The 14979-nt window shown below is 32.8% G+C and overlaps 1 protein-coding gene and 1 non-coding gene across 12 annotated transcripts in view; one reads left to right on the top strand and one right to left on the bottom strand.

Annotated features, from left to right (window-relative positions):
- Robo1 (roundabout guidance receptor 1) overlaps nt 1–14979 on the top strand; it is a 744872-nt gene that overhangs the window by 640236 nt on the left and 89657 nt on the right. The window lies entirely within an intron of this gene.
- On the bottom strand, nt 6750–6854 carry LOC117283274. The gene has a single exon (XR_004514265.1). It is a non-coding gene; the product is annotated as a U6 spliceosomal RNA (small nuclear RNA).

Here is a 14979-nt window from a genome sequence, read left to right as displayed (position 1 = left end):
CAAAAGAAATAAAAACAATGAAAATAATGAAGACTCATGTTAAGTGTACATAATATCTCATGTGCACATGTGACTTTTTAAATGGACCACTAGGTCATTATTTGAGAATGTAAAATTAAAAGTCAGAAAATTTAAATAAAAATGAAACAGTATAGCTTACTGTGTACATTTTACTGCCAGCTGTAGAAGGTAAACTTTAAGAAAAACTTACATCAATAAATGAACTCTGGGAGAAAGTTATTTTGTAAAGTTGTGGTTTCCATGAATGGAGTTCACTGTTTAAATTTCTTTCAGCACATGAGATCTTTTTCTAAGTGTCATGTGACTTTATGGAACTTGTATGATATCTAGGTATAAAAGAAGTAATAAAAAAACTCTCAGCCTTTCAGTTCTTAATTTATTTTCTTTGATGTAGACTTCATTTGAATCAGTTGTTGCAATAATTTCCTTAAATCATTGATTTCAGAAAAGCTGGCCGTATAATAGTGCATTGTTTCTGACTTTTAATATGATTATTTGAGTCAAAGCCAAAACTAATATTGTCAAAGGGGCCTTTTTGAGGGTTCAAGTTAGGTTTACTATAATCCAAGATCCTGGTTCAAAACTGTGAGTTCATCAACATTTTGATGAAGCACACACTATATATGAGGCCTCCAAAACTTACTTGATGTGTGTGATACTTTCGCCAGACTCTGACAAGATGTAATAAGCTAGTCCTTTAGGGAGTAATTCATAGTGACATATGGCAATAATCCAAAGAGGGCCAGTGAAGTCAGTCATCCAGTAGTAAACACTGCCTCAAAAGGCAGAGGAGATACATATGTAATTATGTCTGTCTATTTGTGTATACCACCTCATATATGTGTGTGTGTGTGTGTGTGTGTATGCACACACACATATATATATTGCTATTCTTCATGCTGAATTCAAGAGTCTTACTCAAAATGTCACACCTTCAGGGTTTGTTGTGCATGTATTGTCCTTTTCTTTTCTTCTTAATTTTGTACTTAAAATAATGATTTAAACAACACAACTGAATTCCTATGCAGAAGAGAAGTGAAAAAAGCATTTTCTGTGAGCACAGCTCGAAACAGAGTAGAATAAACATAGTAGGAAAGTTTTTTACATTTTTATCATTTTTCCAATTCCTAAATTTCCGTCATTCTTCTGTTGTTTGAATAGTTATGCTAATGTAAAGAACTAGAGACTAAAACAAGAAAATATGATGTTTACTTTTGGTTCCAGGATTTAGCTATTCTTGTGCTGCTTATATGCTTATATCACTGTGATATTATGCCTTTAACTCTTTTGGAAAGATACCTAGAACAGTTGGGTCAAATGGAACTTCTACTTTTATTTTTATGAGGAATCCTCACACTGATGTCCATAGTGGTTATGCAAATTTACACTCTCAATAACAATCGAGAAGTTTTCTTTTCTCTCTGTTGCCTTGCCAGCAAGGTTATTGATTGATTTCTTGATGATGCTCATTCTTTCTGGAGAGAGATGGAATCTTACTGTTATTTTAGCTTGTGTTTATCAAATGGTCCGTGATGTTGAACTTTTTAAATATATTTACTTTCTGTTTGTACATCTTCATCTGAGAAGTGTCTGTTCAATGCAGATGCCCATTTTTGGATTGGGTCTTCATATTTTGGAGGGGGTCTGAATTTTTTTAGTTTTTTACATATTAGATATTAGTGCTTTGTCTGAAAAGAAGCTGGTAAAAAATTTTCACACTCTGGGGTGTCTCTTCACTCTCTTGGTGGTTTCTTTTACTGTGCAAATCTTTTTAATTTGATATGATCCCAGATGTTGATTCTTTGTAATATTTCCTATGTGATTGAAGTTTTGTTCACAACGTTTTGGCCTGAACTTTTAAACTTTTCTGTTCTCCAGCAGATTGTTTCTATTTCAATATTTAGATGTTTAATCCATTTCAATTTTAGTGATGGTGAGACACATGGGTCAAAGTTTAATCTTTGGCATGTGGAAAGCCAGCTTTTCCAGAACCATTTAGTCAGGAGGCTATTTTTCATCCATTGAAGGTGTTTGGCTTCTTAGTCAAAGATAAGGTAGCTGAATATTCTTGGAGTTGTTTCTGCATCTTCAATTCTCTTCTATTGATCCTCGAGTCTGTTTTGTTTTGTTTGCCAGTACCATGCTGTTTTTATCATTGCTGCTTTGCAGTGTAACTTCAAATTAGGGTTTGTGATGTCCCTGGCCTTGCCTTTGTTGCCCAGAATTTCTTTTTCTTTTCTAGGTCTCTTCTGGTTCCATATAAATTTTAGGATTTTTTTTTTGTAGTTCTGTCATAAATAGCATTGGTATTTTGATTATAATTGCTTTAAATTTCTTTATCAATTTTGGAAATATGGACATTTTCATTATATTGGTTCTGTGTGTTCAAGAACAGGAGATAACTTTTCATTTTCTGACATACTCTTTGGTCTTATTTTTGTTTCAGATTACTTTAGTTTTCAATATAAAGATCCTTCACTTCTTTTTTTGATTGATTCTTAAGTATTTCATTTTTTTGCCATTGCTGTGAAAAATTTGTTTCCCTAGTTTCTACCTCAGTGAGATTGTTAGTGCTATTGATTTTTGAGTATGAAATTTGCATTCTGCTACACTTCCAAATTTGATTATTAATTCTAGGAGTCTTTTGGTGGAGTTTTGGGTGTCTTCTACATAGAGCATCTTGTCATTTGCAAATAATAATAATATAATTTCTCTATCCATACTCCTTTTATTTCTTTCTCTCATCTAATTACTATGTTTCCAGAACTATACTGATAAGAAGTGGTGGTAGTGGGCATCCTTGTCTTCTTTCTGGTTTTAGAGTGAAAGGTTTCAGTTTTTGAACATTTAGTGTGATGTTGGCTGTTGGTTTGTCATTGATGCCTTTTATCAGAATGAGATAAAGACCTTCAATTCCAATTTTCTTTTGAGGTTTTATAATGAATGGGTGTTGGACTTTGTCAGATGCTTTATCTGAATCTACTGATTTGATCATGTGGCTTTTCTCCTTGGTTCTGTTACTGTGGTATATTACATTTATTCATTTGTTTATGTGGAGCCACCCCTACATCACTGGGATAAATTCTATTTGGTTATGGTGCTTATTTAATCTTTTTGATGATTTCCTGCATTGTTTTTGCCAATATTTTATTAAGGATCTTTGTATGTATGTTCATTAAAGAGATTAGCCTGTAGTTCTTTTTATGATTAGGTCCTTTTCTTCTTTGGGTATCAGGGTAATCCTTGCTTCTAGGAATGAGTTCAGGAGTATTGCTTCCCTTTCAGTTTCATTAAGAGTTTGAGGAATGGTGGCATTAGACCTTCTATAAATTTCTTGTAGAATTCAGCATTGAATCTGTCAGGACAATGATAGACTATCAGTGGCTGATGTTGAATTATTTAGAATTTTTATATCTTCTTGATTCGGCTTTGGTAATTCACGTGTATGTTGGTATTCATCTATCTTTTCTTTGTTTTCCATCATATTAGAATACAGCTTTTCAAAGCATGTACTGAAGAGCTAGATTTCTTCAGGATCTGTTGTGATTTCACCCTTTTCATTCTTAATTGCATGGATGTGAGTCTTTTCTTTCTTTTTTTAATCAGGTTAGCTGAGGGTTTCTGTGCTTCAGTTAATCTTTCAAAAGACCAGTTCTTCAATTGCTTGATTCTTGTATTGTTTTATGTTGCTTTCTCAGTTCCAATTGCATTAATTTCTGCTCTTATTTTTATAACTTCTTCCCTTATATGTGCATTGGGTTTAACCTGATCATCTTTTAATAGCTTTATTTTTAACATTAGGTTTTTTAGTTGTTTTTGCGATGTGGTAACTCACTGCTATAAATTTCCCTCATAGGACTGCTTTGACTGTATCTCATAAGTTCCAGTATGTTGTATTGGTATTATTGTTTAAGCAGAAACTGTCTTATTGCTTCTTTAATTTCATCTGTGTTACATTGGTTTTCATGAGATTGCTATTTAATTTCCATGTATTTATCAGTTTTTACAGTTTTTTTTGCCCTTGATTTCCAGTTTCATTTGACTATGATGTGATAATAAGCATAGGATAATCTCAATTACTTTGCAGTTACATAAGTATGTTTTATGAGCTTGCATGTAATCTATTTTGGAGAAAGTCCCCTGTTCTGCTAAGAAGAATATGTATTCTGATGTGGGGTAGAACATTCTGTAGATATCTACTGAGTGCATTTCTTCAAAGGTTTGATTTCGCTCCTTATTACTTTGTTATTTTGTCTGGTTAATCTCTCTTTGTAACAGTGGGTATTGAGGTTCCCCATTACAATCATATTAGTTCCTATTTGATTTTTCATGGCCATTAATATTTGCCTTATATTTCTTTGTTGATTTTGTCAAGCTAATCTGTCTGTTTGTGACACTGGGGTATTGACTCCTCCATCTTGATTGTATTGGTACTTCTCTCATTTTATATCCATTAGTGTTTGTTTTATATAGTTGGACATGCCAGTATTTGGTGCATTTATAGTTATGACTGTTATCTTTTCCTCTTGGAATGTTCCCTTCACAAGTATGCTGTGACCTTCTTTGTCTCTTCTGATCATTTTTGGCTTGAAATCCACCTTGTCTGCAAATATAGCTACTCTTTCTCTTTTTGAGGTTCCTGTTGCATGCAGTATTGTTTTCCATCTTTTGACTTTTAGTCTGTGAATTTATTTTTGAGTTAAATGTGTTTCTAGTATGCAGCATATTGTTAGATCTTGATTCTTGATCTATTCTGCCAGTCTGTTTCTATGTTTTTTTGTTTTGTTTTGTTTTGTTTTTTGTTTTTGTCTGTTTCTTTTGATTGGTAAATTGAGAGTATCTACATTGGTGGTTATAACTGATACATTTTGACTTATCCTTGTCATTCTATGATTTTGCTCTTTTTGGTTCTCTTTCTTCCTCTTCTATTTCATAGTTTGCCTTGCCTGGTGCATTCATTCTATTGAGATTCTTTGCATTGTCTTCATTGTCTTTTTCTAAAACATCCTCCAGTGCTTTTTGGAGTGCTGGATTGTTGGTCATGAATTTCTTCACTTGTTCTTTATCATAGAAGTATCTTATTTTTCCATCAATTTTGAAAGGTCGTTTTTCAGGGTACATCAGTCTGGGTTGAAACTTATTTTCTTTTAGGGCTTGAAATAATTCAAACTCTTCTTGTGAATAGTTTGTGTGGAGAAGTCTGCCATGATTCTGATAGATTTCCTTTATATATGATTTGTTTCTTTTGTCTAACAGCTTTTAGTACTCTATTTTTGTATTGAATTTCTGGAATCTTGACTATTATATGCATTGGTGTTTTCTCCTGATTATGGTTATTTGGAGTTCTACATGCCTCACTTCTCTGTATGTTAAATTATTTTTCCATACTTGAAATGTTTTCTGCTGTTGTTCCTGTGACCAAAAATTTTTTGCCCTTTGTGCTATTTTCTATTTTCTCATTGATTTCAATTAATTAACATCAGTCTTCTTTCCATTGTTTGGTAGCTGTTGGATTTTCCAACAATCAATGTCATTATATTTTATACATTAAATGTATCAATTATATTAATCAAAAAAGCAATCTTTAATTTGATGATCGCCAACCACAACCTTGTGTTCTAAATATCTGATATTCCATCTTCACACTGGTTGACTCTGCTACATATACTTTCAGTAGCATTTATTTTTTTCAGCTTTAATTGAGTTTATTGGTACATTTTAGGGATACAATACAGTTACATTCATTGTTGGGATCTTGTACCTCTACATGACAAGTCTTGATTCTCATTTTTTCCCCTTACCTCTGCCCTCCCTTCATCCCCTCCTCCCCTCCCCATCTACAAACACTTTATTTTCATCTTTTCATTCTCTCACATTTTCAGTAGCATTTTTAATCTCCTGAATTTCTTTGATTCTGTTTTATGTGATCCAGTTCTTTTCTATGTTGGGCATTTGTGGTTTCCATGTTTCTCCTATGCTTCTCTAATTTTTAATCTGTATCTATGCTAGATTCACTAAACATTTTCTCCATTTTGGTCACCATCTCTTTAATTATCTGTAATAATTTCTGTTTTGGATTTGTCAGGAGTCTTATCAACCACTTCGATACTTCTTCCAAAAATTCAGCTTGGTAGCTTTTGATTTTTTTTCTACCTCAATGGCTCCTGAGTTTGCTTTGGGAGAGTTAGGGGTTTTGAGGTGCATTTTGCTTCCATGTTTTCTCAGTTTTAATTTTTTGTTGTTGTTTATTTGTTTTCTGCATTGAGACTTGTAAATTACTTATGGTAGGTAGCTTTATAACAGTGGCACCTTGGTTCATAATCTTAATTCTTTCCACAATTCTGTTCACAAATAAAACTGAATGAAAACCAAATCCAATTTTCCCATAAAGTCAACTCTGAATCCAACCATTGAATTTAATTCAATTCTCATCCAATTTGATTTAGGCCTAGAATCATGGAAAAAATTAATTTCATGAACTGAGGCAGCATGGTACTAGTATCACTGTCTCCTTAGGTAATGACTACTTTTCAGAGATGTCTTCTAAGTGTAGCTGGCTTTTGGGCTTTCAATCTGTCCTAGGATCCCACCTCTTCGGTTATTAGGGATTAAAGGTTGCAGCCTCTGGCCTAGAACCCAGTTCTTTCATACTGGAGTATAGTATTGTTCATGACAACTGGACAATTAAGGTATTAATGTACAATTTGTACAATTTTGTACAAATTTTGTACAATTTTTCTATAATGTAGAATTTGCATGTCACCTTGTGCAGGTGCCATGCCAATTTTCTCTATTTGCTTCCAATTTTAGCTGATGTGCTGCCAAGTGAGTACTGTGTATCATTTCATGTAAAATAATTCATCCATCATATTGACTGTATTTTGTACAGACTTGTATAAACCTAGATTAAGATTATTAATTGTTTAAAAGAGACATAAGCAGTGATAAAGTCGGGCAGGGGTTTAGTACAGTAGTGCCCGTGCTGCCTCACAAGAGCAAGATCCTGAGTTCAATCCCCAGTATCAAAAAAAAAAAAAAAAAAAAAAAAAAAAAAAAAAAAAAAAGAAAGGAAAAAAAGAATTAAACAGTGTATTAAGTACACTTATTTCTTATGATGTGCCTTGACCAAACTAAAAGTACAGTATAATTGAAGATTTGACATTTCACCTATCCATTTGTATTGATGTGTATTTTTGTTATACTTGAAAATATTTGAGTAAATAAACATAGCATGCATGACTGTGTGGGCAATTACTCACTATTTACAAATGAAATAAGTCATTTCACCATTTTCCAAATATCAGGTCATCATTGGAATAATTAAATTTCTTGGTCTTTTAATCTTTATTTTAATAATTTAAAAATGTGAAATATATAATTTTTTATTTTTAAAAGGTTCCTGTATAAAATGAACGTTTGGAACTACCATACCTATTGTTCACAAAACTGTTTGAAATATCATGAGAACTTTAATTTGCTCTTAAACTATTATTCTTTTTTATTGAGTTTAATGGTACATTTTAAGGATACAGTACATTGTTGGGATCTTGTACCTCTACAGGACAGGTCTTGGTTCTCATTTTTTCCCCTTGTCCCTGCCCTCCCTTCAACCCCCATCCCCTCCCCATTTACAAACACTTTATTTCCATCTTTTCATTTTTTTTCTTTTCCCTTATTACCCTTCCCCTACCCATCCCACCTTCCCTACACCTTTAGCCCTTTTTTTCCATTTCACAATGTCAGTTATCTCATTAGGATCTTATGTACTGTTACAGTTTATTCACACCAGAGAAAATATTCAGTATTTATACATGTGTGACTTATTTATTTCACTTAGCAGTATATCCTCAGTAAGTATCCATTTCCTATGAATGATTCTAATTTCTCATTCTTTATGGCTGAGTAATATTCAATTTTATAGAAAAACCACATCTTCTTTATCCAGTTTCCAACTGATGGGCAAATGGGCTGTTTCCAAGTTTTAGCGATTACAAACTGTGCTGCATACATCACTGTGATATGATCCTTTTAATTCTTTTGGAAAGATACCCAGCAGAGGGATGGCTGGGTCAAATGGAACCTCTATTCCCAGCTCTGTGAGGTTTCTCCATATTGATTTCCATAGTGGTTGTACCAATCTGCACTCCTACCAACAATACAGAAGGGTTCCTTTCTCCCCACAACCCTGCCAGCAGAAAGAATCAACAACTGGGATCTCGTCTTATTAAAAAGCTTCTGCACTGCAAAAGAAACGAGCAACAGAACTGAGAGACAACCTACAATGTGGGAAAAAAATTTTTACCAGCTGCTCCTCAGACAAGGGACTATTATCTAGAATATATAAATAACTTAAAACAATCAGCCCCCACAAATATAAAGACCCAATTCAAAAATGGGCATCACAAATGAACAGACATTTCACAGACAAAGAATTAAAAGCAGCAAGTAAATATATGAAAAAATATTCCACATCACTGGTCATTCGAGAGATGCAGATGAAAACAACACTGAGATTCCACCTCACCCCACAAAGAATGGCTGCTATCAAGAAATTAAACTATCATTCTAATGACTTGATAAATAATGTGCCAATATAAACATACCTAAAAATTAAAATAAGTATAAGACAAAATATAGCTGAATAATTGCTTTATAGTAGATTTATAAAGATAGGAAAATCCATAAATGGATTTTAAAGTTTGCTCTAGGATTTTTTTTTTTGTGTGATCAGTGTTATTAGAAGAGAATTTAGAGCACTACACAGTTAAACCTGATCAATGGCCCATTTTTTTTACGATGATTCATTTTACAAAGATGCTTTTTAAAAGTTAGTTTTGTGATTAGAATAATCATTAGAAACATTGCTTTTTTAGGTCATCGATAAAGAGATAAGAGCTGCTTTTCTATTTTTTGCTTTAGTATTTTTATTCTCAAAGAATACATAATATAGTATTCAACTATAATTAATAAATAAATTTGGCTTTATTTAAGTGTCTCGGTAGTAAGTGTTAAATAAATTATGTGGTGGAGATTTGAAACTTTAAATGTTATACATGAATGGAGGCTTCCAAGCAATTTATTTTGGCACTATCTTATAATTGAGAAAACTGATGTTAAACATAGCTTTATTCTAAAGAGCAAACTCTGATCATATTTATTGGTTTCTGAACTACATATCTGGAATATTTTCTTTGATTTTTCTAAATTGTTACATCACATCACTCTTTTGAGATTGATCTGGCTGTTTTGACATTGTTGCTATGAGAAAATAAACTATATCATGAATTATCTCTGCCCCAAAACATTTTTCTATGTCTGAAATCTGCTGTGTATATACAGATTGTATTATGTTTACCTAATATATTAATATACATATTGGATAATTCAAATAATTTCTTATTGAAAGCCATTTTAAGTCATGGAACAAAACCATTTGAGGACCAAAAGTACATTATAATAATATTTAACTCCCTTTTTTAAAAAAGAGATACATCATATACTAAAAGAACAATACTAAGAACTAAAGAGATTTGGATTCCAATCCTTTTCTTAGTTGATGAGTAACCTTTAGAAAGTGACCAAAGGTTTGCACAGTTAGCATATTTAATTACTTCTTAAAGAGCTGCTGTAGTTTCTAATATCATATCTGACATGTGGCTAACATTGATAACATTTTAATATTAAGCTAAAGAAGAATGTTTATGTGATTCCTACAGGAGCATAGACCTCATTGCTTTTGGAAATGACCTTGATCTGAAGTATTTTCATTGTCAGTTGGTCTATTAGTCAGTTTACCACTGAGACAATAGATCTGACACCTGCAACTTAAGGAGAGCTTCAGTTTGACTCATGGTTTTGAGAGATTCTGGCAATAGCCAGCTAGCTCCAAGGCTGAAATGGCATGGTGGAAGAGTATGATGGAAAGAAGCTTCTCAACTTTTGGCAAGGAACAAGCAGAGAGACAAGGGTGAGACTGGTGACAAGAATACACCCTTCCATGCCATGCCCCCAGTGACCCAACTGCAATGAGTCACCTCCTAAGAGCACATTCAGTACAGAGAGCTCTCCCCTGATCCAGTCACCTTTCAAAGGCCCTTGTCCAAACACATGGATTTTCAGGGGGACATTGTAGATATAAACCATAACATTTGAGTAATATCTGTATCATATCATCATGTCCCTTTACTTTGTCTTTCAAGAAGAATGCCATTTAAGCTATGCATTCCATTTTTTATGGATGTTTTTTGTTCTTTTATTGAGTGTATTGGTACATTTTAGGTATACAGTACAATTACATTCATTATATGGATCTTGTACCTTTACATGACAGGTCTTGGTTCTCATTTTTCCCCTTGTCCCTGCCCTCCCTTCACTTCCTCCTCTCCTCCCCAATTTACAAACACTTTATTTCCATTTTTTCATTTTGTCATACTTTTTTCTTTTCCCTTATTACCTTTCCAATTTTTTATATTAACATTCATGAGCACTATCTACCAAGCACTATGAAAGATGTATAGATAAATAAGACATTTTTGCTGCCTTTACATATCCTATTATAGCTGAGGGAAGAAGAGATGTATGTATATATGAAGCTACGTATCACAGATAGAAAACAAATTCACAAGTCAAATGCTGTTTTTGGCTGTAGAAACATTACAGTCTTGTTCAACCTTTGAGTGATATTTAACATATAAGTAACATCCTCACTGTGAACACTTTTAGAGAAATAATGGCAAACAAAATGGTTAAATACATTCTCTAATGCAAGGTGCAGGTTAGTGTGAGGGGTAGACACCTATAAAATAATCACACAAATGTGTGACCTCAAACTATGGTAAATGCTTTGTGAGAAAAAAATTAGAAAATTTACAACTCTGGCATGATTTAGTATCAAATTTTGGAGGTAGTTTCTAGAAGAATTTTTGTTTTGTTTTATTTATGTATATCTTGAACTAAAAATCTAATGGATAAATAGGGGAAAGTGGAGGATCTCAGTAAATAGCACAAGCAGAAGTGGAAGTCAGATGGAGTTTGGTGTATTTAAATCTGAAAGACCTGTGGGACCTTGTCAGGGAATGAGAAGGGAGATGTGAGGCAACACTAAAGAGTTCCAGAGCAAGCCATGTTATGGATTTTGCTCTCTACTTTAAGAGCAAGGGTATCATATTGAAGGGTGTTAGCAAATAGGTATTTAATAGGATTTGTATTGTTTTGCCATATTTTGTTTTAAGCACACTGGCTGCATCGTGATATTACATTAAAGCAAAATACTAATTCAAGTAAACACTGTCAGTGTGGCTAGAGTAGTAGCAACAAATGAACAGTCAGAAGAAGTCAGAACAAGTTATAAAATAAAAGTGGGGGAAATTAAGTAATGTGTTGTGTATTTCAAGGAGGCGGAAGAGGAAAGATCTAGATTTCTTAAGTGTGAAGTAGAGATTATCGCCATCAAAATTACTTCTGAATCCTGGGTCAGGCGACATACACATTGTCATGTATTGCTGGCTATTTGCCTTTGAATCCTGGTTTTTGACAGACAAATAAGTAAGTAGTAACATGTACTAATTCCATTATCTGGGAAGTGGGGATTTTTTAAGCAAGGAAGGAAAGAATGAAGAATATTAATTCAACTTTTCTGAGTACCTGCATTATCAGGCATTGTACAATGTTCTGTGTGTAAATTGCAAACTAGGATGCTTGTTAGTACATATTTTCATAAAATTTAGACTAAACAAATAGCCTGCAGCAAGGTTTTTCAATTCTTGCCCTAGTGATATTTGGCACCAGACCACTGTTTGATGTATGTCTGTCTCATGCATGGTAGGACATTTATTAGCATATGTAGCCTTTATCTATTAGAGGCAGTAACCGTGTCTTTCTCTCTCCACTTCAGTGTAGTCAACTAAACTTTCCTTCAGAGCCATTGTTCTACAAATGAGAAATCTTTGAGTGGAGGGGAAAAGTTCAGAGTATTTTATGTATCCATTAAACATATTCTAAAAATTCACCTTTTATTCTATTTTTTTTGTCTGAAAATTGAAAGACGTAATGACAGGCTTTTATGTTAAGCTCAATCTTTTTCTCTCAAAAAGAAATAATACCTAGTATTATAATATCCGAAGAGTTTTTAATTGTTAATGATATTATCATTCATGAGTATCTATGTACATAATTTTGCTAGCATACCACTGTCTGGGTTTTCTTAGTTCAAATATAGGTGATTGCCTTCTTTGAAAATATGAATATTTTTCTGTTTTAGTGAAAATGTGTTTCTTCCAAAAGATCTTGTAACTCTCTATTTTGCTTCATTCATATTCTTCTGGAATGTGATATTTACAATTCTAATCTGACAAAATTGTTAATTTAATTTTGCTACTCATTGTAGATAAGGATGAATGCTAATCACATCAGTTTAAGGATTTGTTAGAAGTTGGCTGCTTAATAATGAAAGCTAGGACATATAAATTACAGAAAATGTTTGTAATCAAGAATTCAGTTGTAGTCAATTCAAGAGGGTTGATGTTGTGCTTACTGATAAGTTTTTTCATCCTGTAGATAAATTTGCTTAACTATAAAACTTATTAAATCATGATAGGAATTTATATATGTAAATTATTAGACCCATATACTCAGCAATCTTTTGCCATTATATTTTAAAGTCATCATATGTTCGTTCTATTGCTAATAGTAGTAAAAGTCAATACTTTACCCAGTCTGTAAAGTGAACACTCAGATATGTATGTCATAATGATTTAAATACTAAATTTTCAGTGTGAAAAATCCCAAAATCTTAATCTTTGCTTCTTGGTAACAGTGCAGATATTTTTTTTCTTGAGGTTTTCTGATGTTTCTTGACTTTATTATATTATCTTTGTGTAAAGTTCATCTTCGGTTTAAGGTGATATTATTTGAAAAGAATATCTTGGAGGGTTTTTAACTTGTGAAATATAGATTTGCACGTACGCAGTCTGAAGGGAAACTACAGTGGCACAGGGATGTACCAGCTATATTGCTTTGCTTCTGAATGACTGTAGTCTTAAAATCAACAGCTTAGATCATTCTTTAAAATTCAACTTCTTTATCCTTTTGCCAGACAAGGTTGTATTTAAAGTAGTGTGGCCAAATAGAAATAAATCCTGTTTTTAAAGACCTCTAGAGACATCACAGCTGGCAACCGATTTATGGTTCAGTGACCTTTACTGTTAACTGCTTCTTTTCCCTGCTTTGCCTAAGTGTTCCTGCTATAACTTAGGCCCAGTCTCTTTTTGCTGGCCTAAGTAGTTGTCAAATTTGGCCAATCGCTGGGTTTATTAGACCTAATCTGAAGGTTTCTTAAGGATCTGTTTAACTATTTTATTTTCCAGAAGCTAAAAGTCTTTTCCTTCAGCTCATATAATTTTTTCAGTTATCTTTTTTGTTTTGACTCATATTTCCTGAATATGACAATCGGGTGGAAGAAATGTGAGGGAACTCTTCTTTCTCCCCGACATGCTGCTTTCCTCTTTGGCCCTCCTTTCTCCTTTCTTTGTTTCCTTGCTTCCTATCTCTTTCCTGTTTTCCTCCTCTAGTTCTTCTGTCTCTCCCTTCCTCACTCCCAACTTTCTTTCCAACCTCTCTTAGCTTCTTTTCTTATTGATAAACACTTACAGATGATTTGTGAAGAATGGGCAGCCCTAGATTATAGACTATTTCAAGGTTTTTTCAATATTTGGAGTCATTTGATGTTATATTCATAAACTGATGAGACACTTTTTATTCTATGTGCATGTGTTTGTGTGTATGTGATAGACTCAGAAAACTAAATTCTCCCAAACTTTTCAGTGGTAAATTTTTAAAAATTGTCAGTTATATATCGCTTCTCGGCCTTTTGGCTAAGATCAAGTGTAAAAATTGTCAGTTATATACTATTTCATGTCTCCCAATATGTTTAGACAGCTGTCCTTTTTCTCTCTTCAACTCAAAATGTACCAGGAAATTTGATAATTATAAATTAAATACAATGTAATCACAATACATACAATTTAAATGTGCTATATGAATTTTGATACACTTCAGGCTCACTCCCACCAAGAAGATGTAATCTAGATGCAAACGTGTGGTTTTAATGCAAACTCATCCTCATATCAAATTCCCTAATTTCTCACTTTTTCTAACATAAGAAAATTTGGAACTGTCACTGAAGATACTATATGATGTTACTATAATAAAAGGAAAATAAATTTTAATGTCTTAAATATATTCACTTTTAGAAGCTAATTTACCTTCTCATTTACTTTAAAATTTTGCTGTAGTATATTTTTCCATATTTCAAAAAGATTTCTATTTTACTCAATTTTTAATGGTTTTAAGTCATGGAATGATTAGAATTAATTCACTCTGAAATGACATTACTTTTTATTGAAAAACTGTAAATTTTCAAGTAGTTTTCAAGTCTGCCTTTATTAACGCTTGTCAATTTTCCATGTCTTTTTAAGACTATAGCTAAACATTCTTAAACATTTTTAATATCATGAGAAAAATTTAAAAAATTGTTTTTATATATGTGTGTAGTAATGATTTTGGTAATAAGAACTTTAGGTTAAACAGTTAATGTCAAGTTTAAGTGTAAAATCAAATGTATTTTTTGTTTTATGGCATGCAGTTCTCTCCTGACTAATTAATCAGTAGGAAACTTTTTACAGAACCTTATTTAGTCTAGAGGCCTAGAAGCTTGTCTTTGATTAGCCATCTGTGACCTTAACAACACTATTTAAATAGTGTTTAGGTTCTCTGTTTTCCTGTGCAGAAAGAAGAGGGTTAGGCAGATAAGTTCTAAGGTCTCTTGCAGCACCAACATTTTAGAGTTTTATTGTTTTATTACAGACAGAGACAGATGGGCTTTTCCTCTTTCCTAACAGAAAGGGAATTGGACTGGAGTTGCCTTAAAAGCAGAAAGAAAAATTAAGGAGAGTTACAAGA

Source organism: Fukomys damarensis, unplaced genomic scaffold, assembly GCF_012274545.1.
Source record: "Fukomys damarensis isolate Sample0158 unplaced genomic scaffold, DMR_v1.0_HiC HiC_scaffold_24, whole genome shotgun sequence".
In the NCBI taxonomy this organism is placed as follows: Eukaryota; Metazoa; Chordata; class Mammalia; order Rodentia; family Bathyergidae; genus Fukomys; species Fukomys damarensis.
The sequence above is the reverse complement of the archived record's forward strand: the minus strand, read 5'-3'. Positions and strand labels throughout refer to the sequence as shown.